Source organism: Phaenicophaeus curvirostris, chromosome 2 (genome assembly GCF_032191515.1).
Source record: "Phaenicophaeus curvirostris isolate KB17595 chromosome 2, BPBGC_Pcur_1.0, whole genome shotgun sequence".
NCBI classification, from domain to species: Eukaryota; Metazoa; Chordata; class Aves; order Cuculiformes; family Cuculidae; genus Phaenicophaeus; species Phaenicophaeus curvirostris.
Window position 1 is genome coordinate 80,997,042 of NC_091393.1, and position 16,919 is coordinate 81,013,960.

Genomic DNA, 16,919 nt, shown 5'->3' on the forward strand with positions numbered 1-16,919 from the left:
CAATACCATGGAATAAAGAAACAAATAAGACTTTTAATGGAAGACATCTAATTTAAGCATTGTAACTGAATATTTCATAGATTTCATCCTGACTAATGCTCAGAAATGTACTTTATAGGTACACGCACACACACATAAACATACACATGCCTCTATACATAAAATTGTCAAGACTTTTGAAGTCACATAAGATTAAATTCTATGAAATTTCTGACAATTCAGCATTCAAATAAACAACAAACTATTTGTACCAGATCAGATGCGAGCACCACTTTGCCTTGTAGCCTGTTTCTAACAGTGGACAGGAACATCCTCCTTTTTCATTAGCTGTAGTCTACAGTAATATAATTTCTTCCCAGTTTCTTTTCATTTAGTTACTTTTCTTTTAGGTTTTGTTAGGTCAGGCATCTGTCTAACTGTAAGGGTCATTGACCAGCGACACATACTAAGGACAAGTACAGGACCAGGGCAATAACACAGCGTGATTTCTAGTTGTAGCTCAAGAAGTTCCTAAGGAGGAGAGGAGATACAAGTGATAAATTCTGCTTAACAGTCGCTAAAGGATTTTTCTAATTGTTCTGTGGACAGTGGTAAACTTTCCATAGCTGCAATATCCCGTGTCAGGAAACACCACATTTTTACCATGCTGCATAAAAAAGAAACACACTGTCTCTCTTGTTTTGTATTTGACTACCTGTCATTTTCATTTAAGGCCTTCTAGTTCTCGTATGGTAATAAGCAGGAGCAATCACGCTGTTTTGCTCCTAATTTGTATTATTCATGACTTTCTAAGCTTCCATCACAATACTTACACTGGTCATTGTCAACCTTAGCAAATAGTTGGAGGCATCCATGCAAATTTACCTCTTCAACAGCATTCACACATGAAACTCGCTGTTACGTCAGATCAGTTTCCCACCTCACTTCACCATCTAACAGAAGCACTGTAGCCCATGGAGAGGGCAGCACAGATCCTGTGGGTCTTGCATGCCCTCCTGCAGGCATCAATCTCCATTGCTGGAGGGAGCCTGGTGAAAACAGACTCATACTTGCCTTAGGTTCCTAAAGTCAAGGGAGGATATATCAAAGGCGTGTGTGGCCAAATTATGGTATGTGTTTTCCTTCTGTTGTTGCTTAGCAATGAAAAAAACATGCTAACATGTCTATCCACAGGTCAAAACCGGGTTAGTCATGTCGTGTCGCGTCCCCCCCCCAGTATTATGAATTAATGACAGAAACTTTCTATTATGAACTACAGATGCTTTAACAGTTTCAGTATACTTACGAGCAGACATGTAAAAGCATCCTTCAGATATTTCTAGACAGGTAAACTGATTTCCATGCAGCCTACCATGTTTGTGCAGCCTTCAGAAAATCTTTTATAATTTTTTTTTATTCTTCACACTTTAGAAATATTACAGCAGATTTAATAGAAGCAGAAGTTTGGGAGAAAAACTATCTTCCTTTTAAAACACTTAAGTTTGACTGAAACCATCAAATATATAACTCTTTCTTCCTATCCAGTAAGTATTCTGAATCGCCTTTACTCATAGTGATAAATAACAAAAGTTTATGGATGTGCTGCCTGCATGCAGATCAAGCAAGATCTTAGACACGATTTGTCCAAAAGTTTGCAAATAACTTGTGTGTGACAAAGATCTCAAAAGTAAAATAAACAGAGTGCTGATTGATATGTATGACAAAAACAACAAAGCAATATTGGTGTTTGTCTCATTTATGACAGTTTAGGCTGATTAGGCATTTGCAAATGTGCCATTATGCTTAGACTTGCTAAGGGTTAAAATAAAATATTCACACACGACTACCCATTCTTCAGTGAAACATACACTAAGAATTGTACAGGATTTTCCATCTAGCTTCTGAGCATTTCAATGCATTTTGAGCATTGAAATATGCTAAAATGACAGATTTTGCAATAAATATAATAACTGTTTAAATATTTTAGTGTATAATATAAAGAATGTTTCAGTTTGCAGTGACTAGTGTATACTCAAGCAATAAAAGTGCTTTTTAAAATATTTAGTGAAGACACAGCTAATTTAATACCACTTGTAATACTTACATCTCACATTACAACCACCCCCCCAAAACACAAAAAACATAAACCCTTTTACAGCAAACTGAGCAAGTTTTAAAATACTTGTCATTTGTAGCAAAATCTTTCAACATTTGAATTTTCAGTACCCTCAGTCAAATGTCTTTCACTTTTCTGAGGTTATTATCGAAAGGGCACTTTAAATGGAGTCACTAAATCTTTTATGAGGGGTCACCATTCTTCTCCCCACTACCATTACAATGTTGATATGGGCTTAAACTGCAGGTGTATTTGATACCTCTGTGCTGAGGGAAGGGTAAAGAACCTTCGGAAAGACAATGCTCTTCTTTAGGCAGATGCTAGTGATGCACGCAACACTTCTCCCTGTTTCCTTCCCCCTCAGGGAAGGAAATATCACCTCAGCAATGATCTAAGTGGCTGGCAGCTAAAGAAGCAGGAGTCAGGAGGTCTTTCGCGAACACAGGTCTCAAGTGTGGAAGCATACAGTGCTTCCAGCTAAGCCAAGAAGTCAGAAGCCAGAATACCTGTGTTAATTTTAGTAAGAGGAAAAGCTTCTCGTGCTTGAACAGGTAGGTAAGCCTCTTTACCTTCAAAACAGGGATAAGCTGAAAGATCCATGTGGAGGAGTTTGCATTCTGTCTTCTTCCCCTTCACTCTGACCTACATTCACCAACACAATGACCTACATTTTGAAGTTGCAAGTATAAGATAATTCTGTCTCTGCTAGAAAACATACAGCTGTAATGCAGAAATGCAGCAATTCCTATGAGTTAACAGCTACCACTAGGTTGTGAAAAGCACAATTTATTCCTGCAAACACATACATATGGATATGGATTAAGTTTTCTCAACTAATGTAAAATAATTCTTTCATATTTAAAATAAAATGATTCTCACTTTGCATTATGAATTTGATTATAAATATATAACGTTGGATGGGTACCTATTTGCATGTGCAATTACTTACACACAATAGTCAATTATTTACACATGTATAGGCAAAAGAATGTGAAAAGGCCCCCAAATGGTGCTTGTATTTAAAAGGCTGTAAATATCTTACAAGTCCTAGACAGAGTGGCTAAAAATCTCATTGTACATGGAAACAGAAACAAGTTTCTTTTTTCTAATATAAATATTTTGTGACATTTACTGGAGGTTTCCAAACTCTTATCACCCTGATCACTGCAATGTGAAAACAGAGAATAGTTGCCAGCAAACACTGGAATCTCTATTGAAACAAACAAAAACATTAAGCTGTGTTGGTGTTCAAAGGAGAGCCTTAAGAAGGACTGTGATTTGGCATGTCTGAGAGAGGTAGTGCTCACAGACCAACATCTGCTCGTATTTCAACTCTTGGTGGACATCATTTCACCATTGGGATGGTCTAGGAGATCCACTATAAGTGTGCCAGTAGAGCGATGATGTCTACTTCCAGGCAGCTTCATGATACTGCAGTAGTACGGGTAGAAAAATATTATTACTAAATAGTATGATGATAGATGGAGAAATGCTATATATGCAGATACATAGAGAATGCAGGCATTTCTACAGCACTTACCGCCATATCATAAAATCTCCTCACAGTAATGAAGTCTACCTCACAAGAACTTTGTGATGTTATGAATTTCTATTATCACACATTAGGAACCAAACTAGGAGATAGAGACAGATTAATTTACTTAAACGCAAACGAGGAAGCTAAAAGAAGGCCAAGAAAAAAAATCTGAGTCACCCTAACACCTTGAGGTATGATGCAACCAAAAAAAGACACACAAACTTTTCCTGCAGAGGAACAACAACTGAAAAAAATAACACAAAAATGCCAAGAACACATAAATTAGGTTGGTTTTATTACTCTCATAGTGCTTGTTAATTGAAAGTCTCAGGTCTTTCTGCACTAGGCATGGCATAACAGTTCTTTAAAGAACATTTAACACACATGGACTAAATCACGTGTAGACAGGCTGCTGAGGATGTTCAATTTTAACCATCAGGTGGAGCACCACTAGTCCAAAGAAATGCAAAACCAATGTTTCTTGTGTGCCAAACCTCAAAATGCCGCAACCTTAATTACATTACAAATTTTGTTTTACTAGAAATAAATTATCTAGTATTTTTAAAAAAAAAGCTTTAAAAATTATTGTTTCTCCTTTGTGGATCTTTACAAGATATTTCAAAGAATGCCGCCATACCTTTGCATAACAAATATTGAGATCTGATGTGAAGTTCTTGAAGAACAGCATGGTATTAGGAAATTCTCAGGATAGACTACTGAGAATTTTAAGACACGTCTTTTTAAAGAAGACATTTGATTACTGGAACTGGATTGGATTACTTGATTATTAGTCTCTGCACTGCTCCATAGGTACAAAGAAGTCACAGTAGCTACTGATTACTTTAACTGGGATTGTGCAAGATTAGTTGTCTGTCAACGCTACACACAGGAAACAAAGGGGCAACTGGAGGTGACAGGTGAATCATCCCTTGAAGCTCTGAATAGGAGGTATAAAACTGTCTTACAATTGCTTCATTCATTCTAGAACATTAAGAAGTTTCTTTCCAAGCTAAGCCAAATGGAACGTTTTGTCACTTTCCCCTAGCACTTATGGATACATGTACAGATGCCCAATCTCGAAATTCAAATTTTGTCTTTTATTAAACTATGAGATGTCTTCCTATTCATTTGAAGTTTGAAGTAAATTTTGCACAAATCCCATCTTAACCCACAAAAGCAAAGACAATTTAAATTTGAAAAATCAATCGTTTTCCCCAGTTGAATATATTAAAAAAGACCTTTTTTTCTACAATGTCCTGATTCTTTTCACTTTATTTGCTTTAATAGTCATTGAAATGAGAGGAAAATAATCATTGTGGGCAAAGAGATGAATAATGTCTCAAAAGAAGTACCAATAATTGCACTGAGCAACGATGAATTATTTTCTGACCCTAAGAGGAATATTTTTTATTCTTCGTGACACCAAGACACATTGCTGGTGGAGATCACAAAAACTTTTGGCGCCACAATTGACTGTGCATATGGGTTCCATTAAGTACTTGTCCAGACAGCCAACTATTCCCCACCTCCTCTCCTAAAAGACTGTAGAGTGGATGGAAAATCCTTCATGCTAAGATATGTACTGGAACAGAAATTCCTAGCAATTTAATGTAAGGATTGCTAGGAATGTAAAGCAGGGTTCTTCCACTCTTGCTGTAGCATTGTTACATTTTACAGTATGAAAACTTACTTTCTACTGACTACATCTTTGTATATTCAGGTGACAAGGGAATATAAATTTGATGATTTTATCCTGGTTAGTCTTTGTGTGGCTCACCACATGGCACCATTCACAGCAAGAAGAATAGTACACCTGCTGGAGGTCCCGGAGAAGTAAGAGAGCAGGTCAAAATCAAGGTTCAACAGCAAAGTAATCTGGAGAAAATTTCAGAATTATGCTCTAACCAATATTATGAACACTTTTATCAGTGAGGCACTAAAATTCACTTCCAAGAAGTGAAAAAAAGAAAAACTATAAAACTATGAATAGCACAATAATGACTAAGTATGAAGTGGATGCACAGTGTATGTCTGCCAAATACACCTTGCTAGTAATATATAACATGGTTGTTCTAATTTGAGTAATTGCTCGATCAAATACTACTTGTAATTAATTGTAATGCTGCAGTCAGTTTGCATGGACAGTTCTCAAAAATACTTCTAGCTCTCAGCTTTCTTCAAACTCCATAACTCAAGCTCCTTTTGACTATAATTTTATCATTAAAAAATGTTGCTTAGTATAGACAAGAAGTAAAGATTTAATTTTCTTTCACTTTTTCACACAGCATGCATAATGTGACAGAGATGAAAGGAAAATCAGGTTACCTAAGGTTACCCAGGTTACCTAAGATCCCACCTAAGGTATATTGAATCTAAAACACATGAACGTATATAATAAGGTACTATTACCGCAAATATTCAAATGTTTTAGCTGCCATAAAGTGCATGCATAGAGGACTGGAAACCTTCCATAGAAAATCACTTTCATAATAATGTAAAGACAAGTCTGATCACTTCAGTAAAATGAAGAAATATAGAGAATTTCTAAGTGAGGAATAAAACTAATGAAAAAACTACAGTTATTTCATTCTGTTTGCAGTACACAAACCCCCTATTTTCAAACTTCTATTCTTCAACTTAAGTTTATACTCATCTACAGCAGAAACAGATAAAAAGGGGAGGTGTCACTATCACCAAGCTGGCTGCAGAGGATGTGCCTGGATTTGTATAACTACTTTCCCACAGAATTTAATTTGAGAGCAGTTTTTTCAGAAGGAGAACAGCTACAGAGTACTGTGCCCTCCTAGACATTTGACCACAGCAAGTGTCGACATAAAAGCTAACCTGTTTTGAAAGTCCAATCATTTAACCTGATGTTCTGCATTCTGAAATTTACCCCAAGTATATTTGCAGGTGAGCAACTTCAGTGATAAATGCACACAGTGTGAAAAAAGAAAAGTATTTAATAGTCTTTACACTAGCACCTTGCACCCCAGACTTAGTGCACCTGACTTTTGCACCTGGCAAACCACCTTTTAAGTCCAGTGAAGAGGAGTAATTTGAGGCAGGAAGAATAGCTAGCTTACTTTTCCACAGCAGGAATGCTAAAAGTGAGTTTGAAAAGGTACAAGAACACCAGATGAAATAGAAGGTATAAAGAGAATCACGTCTCACCATTTTTCACTATGCACATACATTTTATAGAAACTCTTGTTTCTCTTTTCAATCTACAGCAGAATTCATGATATTCAGATCATTGAAAAATATGTATAAGCACCGGCTGGGATCTTTAGTCTAGGCAAAATGGCCTCAGCACTGTATCTCTCACTTTCATTCTCATTATTATTCATGACTATGAGGGAAACATGATGGTCTGCAATCTGCAAATTTCTTTTAGAGTGCAAACTTAAGAGGCTTGGTGGAACTGATGTGGAAATTCAGGAACAAGTCAAAGCTGTAAATGCACGCATACCTCTTCCATAAGAAAAATAGAGAAACTGTACAAATCTACTTGTATTATTGTCTTTAACATCCTTTTTTCAAATGAATGAATTTGATTGTGTTGTGTGTGGGGCTTTTTTAACCTAGTTTTTAAATAGTTATTAAAAATTAAACAACACTGGAACAAACCTTTTGTGATTATAGACTTCATTCTCTTGCAAAAAACTGGATCTATAAATTTATGTACCATTGTAGATGTAAATTACAAAATTTTATATTCAACTATATTAAAACATCTATTCCAAAAATGATTACCAGTTGTGAAAAGCAGACAGGCTTATCACTTGCTGTCAGTTGTTCATGTCTAGTTAAGCAATAATGTGCTAAAACTGCTCTTTTGTTTTGCGTAAGAATTTTGGCAATAGAAGAAATGAACACTCGTTTAATAAAAACTCAGGCTGCTTTTTGCTTTGATGGAGGAAGCAGCTGCCTGTTTTCATTTGCTGCAGAGCAGCAAAACCCATCAATATAATAAGCAGCTTAGATGCATCCATCCACAGCATCTGTAAGGATATAGGGCTATTCGCTCAAAACCAATCCTTGGTTTAATTTTAACAAAGATGTGTCTGACATATTTGAAAATGCATTATAATAGGGTTTTGAAATACTAGCATTTTCTCTTTTCTTTTTAAATACTTTTCACAGATTTTGAAAGGCAAGTATACATATTGGAACGATAGAAATAATAAAACAAATATTGCTATAGAAAACAGCAGAACTAGCCTAAAAATGCAAAGATGGAACACTGAGACATACATTCTGGTTCACAGACTCTCCTGTCCCTTGAAAATATAGAGAAAGAGTATTTCAATCTTTTCAATGAAGGTTTTTTTTTCATCATAACCAAGAGCAGAGAAAGATACTCAAAGTATGTACCACAGAAAAAACCCAAACTTGCATAGATCATAGATACATTATACAACTATTTTTCCTGAGGCACACATTTATCCCTCCCTTATGCTTCATTAAAAGTAGATTAATATTAATGCTCATTTCCAAAGACAGTTATCAAATTGTTTTCTGCTATTGCCTGAAAGTAATATAATTTTGTATTAAGTTTCATCAGTGTGAGTTTGTCCCAAGTGATGACTTCTAATTGCAACAAAAATTTTTAATTAAAAAGCGAATTACTGGACTTTCATATATAATTACAAATACAAGAAGAGAGAGATAAAAGACCATCTGAGATACAAATGATAAAATTCTATTTTCAGTCTAAAAATGTGATATGGCACATTTATATTATTAAAAATTCTTAAGACATTATTATTATTTTAGTGCTGTTTGGCTTTCTAAGACCTTTCTAAGCTGAGCTTTTAGATGATTTGCACATTAACTGAGAACTCAGATAATTCTTAATCCTCCTCTTTTTCAGATCCAATAATGGATAAAGGAGCATCTTAGCATGATCAACTAGCAATCTGCCTAGCCTGAGTGGTAGTACACCTGAATTTAGGAGTAGTCACTGGGTTTTAATAATATCTGATTTAAATGAGCACTTATTCTGGGACATGTAGAAAAAGAATACACAATGATATTTGAACTGTATCATTTAAATATGCAACATAAATTTTGAGTGTGTGCATATTTATTTGTTTCACAAGCAAAAAGCTATACAGAAAGGAATATTTTAAAGAATCATGCCCAGACAAATAGTTGAATAGTTCAATTAAAAAATTGCTTTTTTGATCAGTATTCACAATAGCTTTTGGATATAATCAACCATATCCCAGCTGTAGCCTTGTAACTCTATCTAGTCAATTCCAACATCCTAGTTTCACTTTTGTCTACAGATCTAGTGAGGAGACTAGTCAGTTTGGTTTTTTTCTGCTGTTTGTTCTTTTTTTGGGGGGGTCGTTTTGGATTGTTGGGCTCTATTTTGTTTCATTTATTCACAGATATATCAAGGGTAGAGAAGGTAAGAAACCTGTAGACTAATACTAGTTACTAATATTGCTTATCTTCCACCTCAAATATTTGATATTGAATATGGAAGTTTCAGTAAGTGATCCATGCACTCTTATGCAGTGCTCAAAATAAATAAAGTGGAATTAATTTGGGGGATTTTGATTGTGTTCGGAAGTGGTGTCTAGAGCTTGGATTTCTCATGTTTGTTTTTTATTTTTTTTTCCCCATCAAATTAAAAACAACAAATTGAAAACAAAGGCCACACTTTTTTGGTTCTAGTAGTTTCCGATTCAGTATTTTTCTCCTTTATGGAACTCTGCCATTCTCCATAGTTTACCAAGCTACTAGAGAAGCATCTGCTCTGTACTACCAGGAGATATTAATTGTGGAACTTCATATTACTGTCAAAAGGTGACCATGCATCCTCTGTATTCTTAAATGAAATTATTAGGTCACCACACTCAATGAACCTTGATTCTTTCTCCAGGGATATCTTCAACTGGTGCCAAGTGTGCAGTTTTAAAATGTCAACACTACTGGCAACAATCCTGCAGCAGGTGCCCAAAATCTCCTTACGCCACTAAACCTTGTTTTTATCTCTCACATGTGATTAGATTTGCAATGAACTCTTTAAGCAAGAATGCCACACAAGGATGAATCATCTTCAGACATTTCATTTATTAATGGATCCACATAGATCTATGTTCCATATGACTTTAGATTGTAAGAGTTAAGGTAAATACAATCATACATAGTGAGGGAAAATATTTAAGGTGTTTTTCTGAAAGGCAAAGGATTAAATAAGCACAAAGAACCTTCAGACCCTTCCAGGTCAGACTTGACATACATTCATAGGGCAACACAAGAGAACTTACACTACAATTGCTCATGGCTGGTTTTCGCTTGAATAGGCTTCAAGAACCATAGCTGTTGATCCGGCACTTTCCATGAGCACTAAATACAACGGGCTGGATTTTCAGCTGGTATTATGTGGTATTATGCCAGGGTATCCCAGCTAATGAACCAGCCTTGAATTTGTAATACGTATGGTCTTTCTAAGAAACCTACTAGCCTTTATCATATTAGTATATGCTAATAATACTACTTTGAAACATTTTGTGGAGTCAAATCCAAGGGTATTTTTCCCTGGAAATCTGTTTCAGTGGGTTATGTAAAAGAAGGGTACAAAAGTGATGAGTAGAATTTAGTCCCCAAAGTGGCCTGAAATATTAACAACCAATTTTCCTGAATTACTTTTCACTTTTCCCATGTTACTGTAATAAACTATGACCTAAATGACCACGTTCTTATTTCACAAGGCATAAATAATGCAAAAGAGCAACACAGGTGCTACAAGAATTCTGCTGAAAAACATTGTAGAGTTGTATAAACACTCACTCTTTTACACTCTGACACAGAAGTGTTCTTAGGTCAAGAATAATGTGCTTTCACTAAGTTATATAGCTCAGGGACTTTTTCAGGAGCCATTTTGCAGTGTTGAAACAATTTATTTCAGAACATCCAGTGGATTCAGTCTCAAAACCAAACAAATCCAAAGCAAATAAATACACCCAATTAAATGAAATTAAATGAAAGCATGATAGAGCTTATGAGCTAACCTTGTAACAACACGTTTAGGTTTTTCATTGGTAGGTTTTGAAAGACAGTTGATCAATTTCTTAACTAAAGTGAGCACACATTCTCTGACTTCTGAAATTGCTCAGTTGTAAACCAGCATAGAAACTGGGCCCCAACTTTTGACGTTTCAATCTGAGTGGGAAACAACTTCTTGTGTGCTTCATTTCATGGTGACCACAGACCCTTAGGTGACCCCAGGATTCCCTCTAGGAAGTATCAAGGCTTTATGCTATCTAACCTAGGCGACTTCATTCTTTGAGGCAGATTTTAACTCATGGCAAAGCCAATGTGGCAAGTCATCCCTTTCTACAACATTGCTTGCACAGATAGGCCTTGAAATACTATGTCAAATCTACATGCTGAACTCCCATATTAGCAGATAGGCTCTTCAATACCTAGATTATGTTTTTAATTAATGAGTTTTGTGCTTAGACTTTAAAAATGGAGAGGCAGGTGTGTAATGTTCTGAAATTCAAACTTTTGCCTTGAGGATTAAATGTGCTATGACACTATTTTCATATAGTTCTCCATCAATAATGTAATAATACTGTAATAATGAGGAAAAATACTTTTTAAAAGCATAGTTACATGTCACCATTATAGTAATTAGCAGTTAATAACAAATTTTAGCATCTGCTTGTTGTTTTCTTTTCCTATTAAGGGTTTGAGTTATGATAAAAGAGTAATTTCCTGTTGCTTCTTGGGAAGTGAGGGGGGTAGAGGAAGAAGGGATCATGAAATATATGCAATTTTCACATATAACACAGTGTTGAAAATGTAATTCTCTACATCTTCTTTTCTGAAAATATGTTCTATATTCCTGGATTGTCTTTGCTATCAGGAGCAGGATTGAAATCTCCACTTTAGTATTTATCTGAGGCTGTGATAGCTCAGTTGTCTGCCTCCAAATGCCAAGATAGGGGGAATCTCATCAACCGGAGACCAGCTGCATGATGGGCAGTTAATAGATATATCAAACCTTAGGATATATGCTAAGCTGAGGAGATGATTGGTCGGTTGATATACTGATTGATTAGCATAGGGAGAATGGGTTTCTTCTTGACAACCTAAGATTATGCTTCAGCTAAGCTCAAATTGCTTACACCTCTTCTATTGGGTTTAAAATTACAGTCCTGTCATCTAAAATCTCTCTACAATGAAATTTTTACCATATATAAAAATTAAAGGGAAAAAGAAAGTAGGTGCAATGGATAAGAGTAAATGGAGTAGATATATTTCACACTACTGCTGTTGGTACCACTAGAAAAAGTTGATAAGTAAATCCACTTGAAATATGTTACATATTCTGTACACTCCTAGCAAGCACTTTACAATAATTTAGGAAGGGAAGTTCAAAATACTAAAAGGAACCAGCACCGATATTATTGCTTTAAAAATCCTACAGTAGTTATTAAGTAAAGTAATTATACAGCTGTAATACTACTAATACATTTTTGTGCTCTTTACAGCCCTTTCCTAAGTTTCTTAGAAATGTATTTAAATTATGTTATAGATATCAGAGACATATTACATAATTGCAATAGAATGCATCACCTCACAGGGAAAGTCTTACATTCTGCAAGCTAGAGAAGCAACATATAGACTTTTGTATTTTTCCTCGAGAAGTCTGGGATTTGTTTTCCCAATAAAGCCAATGGAATAAAATTTTATTTTAAAAATACTTTAGACTATGGCATCAGTAGGGCACGGAGACTTAAAGAAAATACAATATTTTTAAACATTACTACACTAGATAATTATATGTTGCAAAACCAAATGCATTTCTTACGTGTATCACCCATTCATTCCCCAGCATTACATGTTCTTCATAACACTAGGCTTTGTCAGCTGAGAAAGATACAACTGCTATTAAATCAAACATTAAAAAAAAACCCAGCTTTTTATTATGTTTAATTTGATACTTTGAAAGACTTCTCTGCTTGGGCAAACATGAATTTAGTAGTCATACAACAACAGGAAAGCAGCTCATTGAGAATGTTGAATTCCGCATTAATAAATAAGGCTAGGTTTCTCAGATTTTTTTCTTCCTTTTCGTATCTGCTATGAGCGGTGGGGGATCAGCTGCAACTCAAATCCCCAGCTGAACAACCCAAATACAACTGAGTGAGCAGACTTAAAACAAGGCCATTTATTGGTGCCTGTTATGCAAACAAAGCATCCAAGTCTTAGAAACAGATGTCAACTGAAGCATATGCTTACTGTAAACTGGAATTTGATTCTCTTTATAAAAATAGACTTAAATGGGCCTTCAGAGACTAGGCTGCCTCTTGTTGTATTCCATTGCCTAACTTGATTCAGCCTTAAGCTTTTTAAAAGATGAATAGACTGATATCCAAGGGCAAAAAAATAAAAGTAAAAAAAAATTAAATGGGAAATAAATGATAACATGTTGGAGCAGTTCCCAGAAGCAATTTTACAGATTTTCTCTAAAAACACAAGACAGGAAGTTCAAAGCACAGCGTAGGTCACCTATGGCATGTCGAGTTATCATTTTTATACCATTTGGGGTAAAAAAGGGACTTTATGATCAAGTGGCAAGTTTAGTACTCTGCATTTTCTTCTTCTCTATTTTTTTCTTTTTTTTTTTTTTTCTTACCTCTTCTCACATCTTGATGCCTTTTAAATGTCACTTATTTTACATGAGGCAGTTGGTGGAGACATGAGTCAACAGCAATCAGAACCATTATCCCCTGCAGCGAGCCCTGGTCCTAATGCATTATGACACCTTAGCTGGCCAGCCACCGATTTACCTTTCTGCTTCTTAGGGAATTAAGTGGCATCATGTGAAAATAGTTGTGATATGAACAGCATGGGCATAACTGGTATTAAATTTACCTCTCAGCCTAAGTGAATTTTCCTCACATGTGACTAATCAAAATGAAAGCTGTGGACATAGGCAAATCTGGCCAGCACTTCTGCACCCCTGGGATTGGGGCTATTTTGTTTTATCTCTTTGTACAAGCTGGCAGAAGTTTAAAGTGAAGGGGATAATCCAGTGCTGGTGTCTTTATGAAATAACATCCTTACATGAAGAGGCTTTTAACTGTCTGTCGCTGTCCTCTCAAAAAAAAAAAGAGCGTGACAATCTCATTTTGCTGAGCACCCTCCCATGAAAGGAGAAAATAATAGCCATAACAGCTATGGCTAGTACTGACCTTACATGATCCATTATCCACTAAACACTTTAAAAGTCAGTTTTACATACACTGTGGGGGAAATTAGAGAACTATCACAATCATTTTCACTTTAGTGAATTTGTCTTCTGTTTGAAGTCAGTTACATGATATCTTCGTACATAACTCTCCGTATCACTCCAAAAATGAAAGAGGAAGTCTTGCTTTAAAAATCAAACTTGTGCAAAAAGGTGGGAAAAACACCATACTTTTCCTATTGTGATTAATAAAGATACTGACAGCAGTGAAACTCAATTTAGCATGAACTTTCTTCAGAGTAAATGCGAAATAATACAAAAATCATTATATAATTTAGAAGTGTTCAACATCAGTACAAAAATATTTTTATCTATCATTTCAGCTAAGATAAGTAGGTGCCAAAGAAAGTGCAGGCAGAGCAATTATCATCCTGTGCAGTCAGAAAGATATTTATTCACAGACTACAGTGACTTGCATTTTACTACAAACCAGCTGTGAATGTTACTGATAATAATGGCAGTGCTAGATTTTCCAAAAGTACTGTAGTCCCTTTCTAACAACTTAATTGTACAGGACAGAAACACCTGGAGCATGAAGTCCTCTCCTCCTTGCAAGGCTGCTCAACCTTCTGTGACTGTAAGAATTAGTTTCTAATACATGAATTTTAGGCACTTACTGCTTGCTGTAAGTTCAAGTCAGTAGTAACCCATAGGTCAAATTAGAAGTATTTCTTCTATTTTTATTCAAACAGATGTCGATTAAAAGCTATGACTCAGTGGCTCAAATTTTAAGATAAACGCAGTCTATCTGAACATCAGTTTTAGGTTCAAGTTGTGTAAGTTGTCCTTTCTAAGTATGAAATGTGGCTATGCATTAGTTTATTTTTCTCCCCTATGATGGTTTTATTGTGCTTCACACACCAGGGTTTGCTACATCCAGACAGTGCTAGCAGACTTTCAACTTTCAACAATCTATTACTGTATGTAATGCATGCTTGACTTGAGAAAAATAATTAACACCCACTCCCTCTCCCCCAAAAAATAATTAGAAGAAACCTATCAAAACTAAATTACGGCACTTACAATATTAAAGCATACTTTTTTTTATGAAATAGAGACACAGAAATACAGATTTACATTGAAGTATCTATCTCGCAACTAATACTCAATTTTTAAGAACCTAAACAAGCACCGACAAACATCAAATATTCTTTACACTCATTTTTAGAAATGATTGAAGATAAGGACTGGGAAGAGGGCTCAAATTTTTAATTGTAACAAACACAAAAAAAATATTAATTGTGCATGGAGTTTCCCTAGGTAACCTTCATTTTATCAATGAGACCACATAATTATGATCAAGTTAATGTAGAGATAGAAATTTAGGGAACACGTCAATTAAGATAAACAAGAAAAATACCTCTTCCCCAAAGTATTAGCCTAAAGTAGAAAGTTTGGTTCAGAAAATTATAATCCATTTGGTAAGGAAGAGGGACCCACAATAAAGTTAAATCTGATGTGCATAAGCTGGCATATTTTACCCAAAAGAGTTGCAGAAAAGAAAAAATAAAATCAGAATATAATCATCTTTTCATTTTATCATTTCCCCTAAAAAAAAAAATTATTTGCACAGCAAAAATGGTTGCAATACGTATGACATATGTCCTTCCTTCCCTCCTTCCTTCCTTTCTTCCCTCCTTCCTTCCTTCCTTCCTTTCTTTCTTTCTTAGTTCTAGACTTCAATGGACCTTGAAATCTTAACACCCACAGAAAAGCAGAAGGTACCCTGTTTTCAATGACATTATACGTTAGCATCACTGTAAAAATATCTGGACCAAATAGATATTTGTAAATATCCATTTAAGATTAACATGTTTTATACCCTAAACAACAAGAACCATTATTCCAGAGCTCAACAAGAAATATTAAGTGACAAAACATAAGCAAAAGTAATATTCTGCATTGTCTAGAGGGCCCTGTCATTTCCCATTTAGTCTTGACCACTTAATGTCTCAAAAAGGATTTTAAAAGTAAAAAAAATCCATTAGTTGTACATTTTTATTTTATTGCTTCTATGACAACACAACAGGAGATCTAGAAAAAGTTTAAACAGAATATGGGAGTCTTTAGTAAGAGGAGAAGATTGATAATTTTTAGACATGGAGACTTACAGCAACACTCTTCTGATATCCTCCACCAGAAATTCTGTACCTAATTGCATGCTACTTCCCTGGTTTCCAAACACAGAATAACAGTAAACAGAACAAAGGTGGCAGATTTGATAGAGTTTAGGCTCCACTGACTTGAGTAAAACAATTAACAATGAAAACATGGCACTGGGATAATGGTTTTTCAAATGCTTATCTTGAATGCCTTCCATTTATAACCTTGAAGTACATCTGGGAAGCTGGGTTTTTGAACATATAATATATAATATACATAAACACATGAATGTATGCATTTATTTGTGTTCGTCCCAGAGTCCTTATAGAAAGCAATGGTTTGCAGAACTTTTACTACTAGCTTTGTTTTCAACAACTATACCTTCAAAGTAACTTCCAAAGCATCCAGTAGAATTTGCCTCATTAAACCTCCCTGGGGCAGTCATTGCTCTGACAGGTCTGCCAGTGGCAAAATGCCCAGGACTAGACTGACACATCCAATGCAATCACTGCTCACCTTCTATCTTCTTCGGCTTCTCTTTCCACAAGAGTGGCTTGAAAGTGCTAGACCGCCCTGACCGCTGCAGCACCCAGTATGTTCACTTCATCTCATAGTCACAGCACATGAATGAACCTAGCACGTCTATTTACAGATTTGCCATCTGACTTAAGTTTCAACTGACGACAGAATGTTTTTATGCCATCCTTTTTTAACAATGTTCTGGGACTTACATTCTGGAAATCCATGCCAGCTTGTCTGTATAAATGTGTTCTTATTTAATAACAATTCCCAAGGTTTAGCTTGGGTTTTCTTTTTTTCTTTATTAACTATATACTGTAACATAGGAATTTCAAACTATCCTACCCTATAGAGGGGCAATGCATTATGTTAGCCTCTACATAGCA

The 16,919-nt window shown here is 35.4% G+C and overlaps 1 protein-coding gene across 1 annotated transcript in view; it reads right to left on the minus strand.

The window, feature by feature from the left end:
- The window catches only part of CAMKMT (calmodulin-lysine N-methyltransferase), a 222,302-nt gene that overhangs the window by 44,624 nt on the left and 160,759 nt on the right, over window positions 1–16,919 (minus strand). The gene's annotated exons all lie outside the window — the stretch shown is intronic.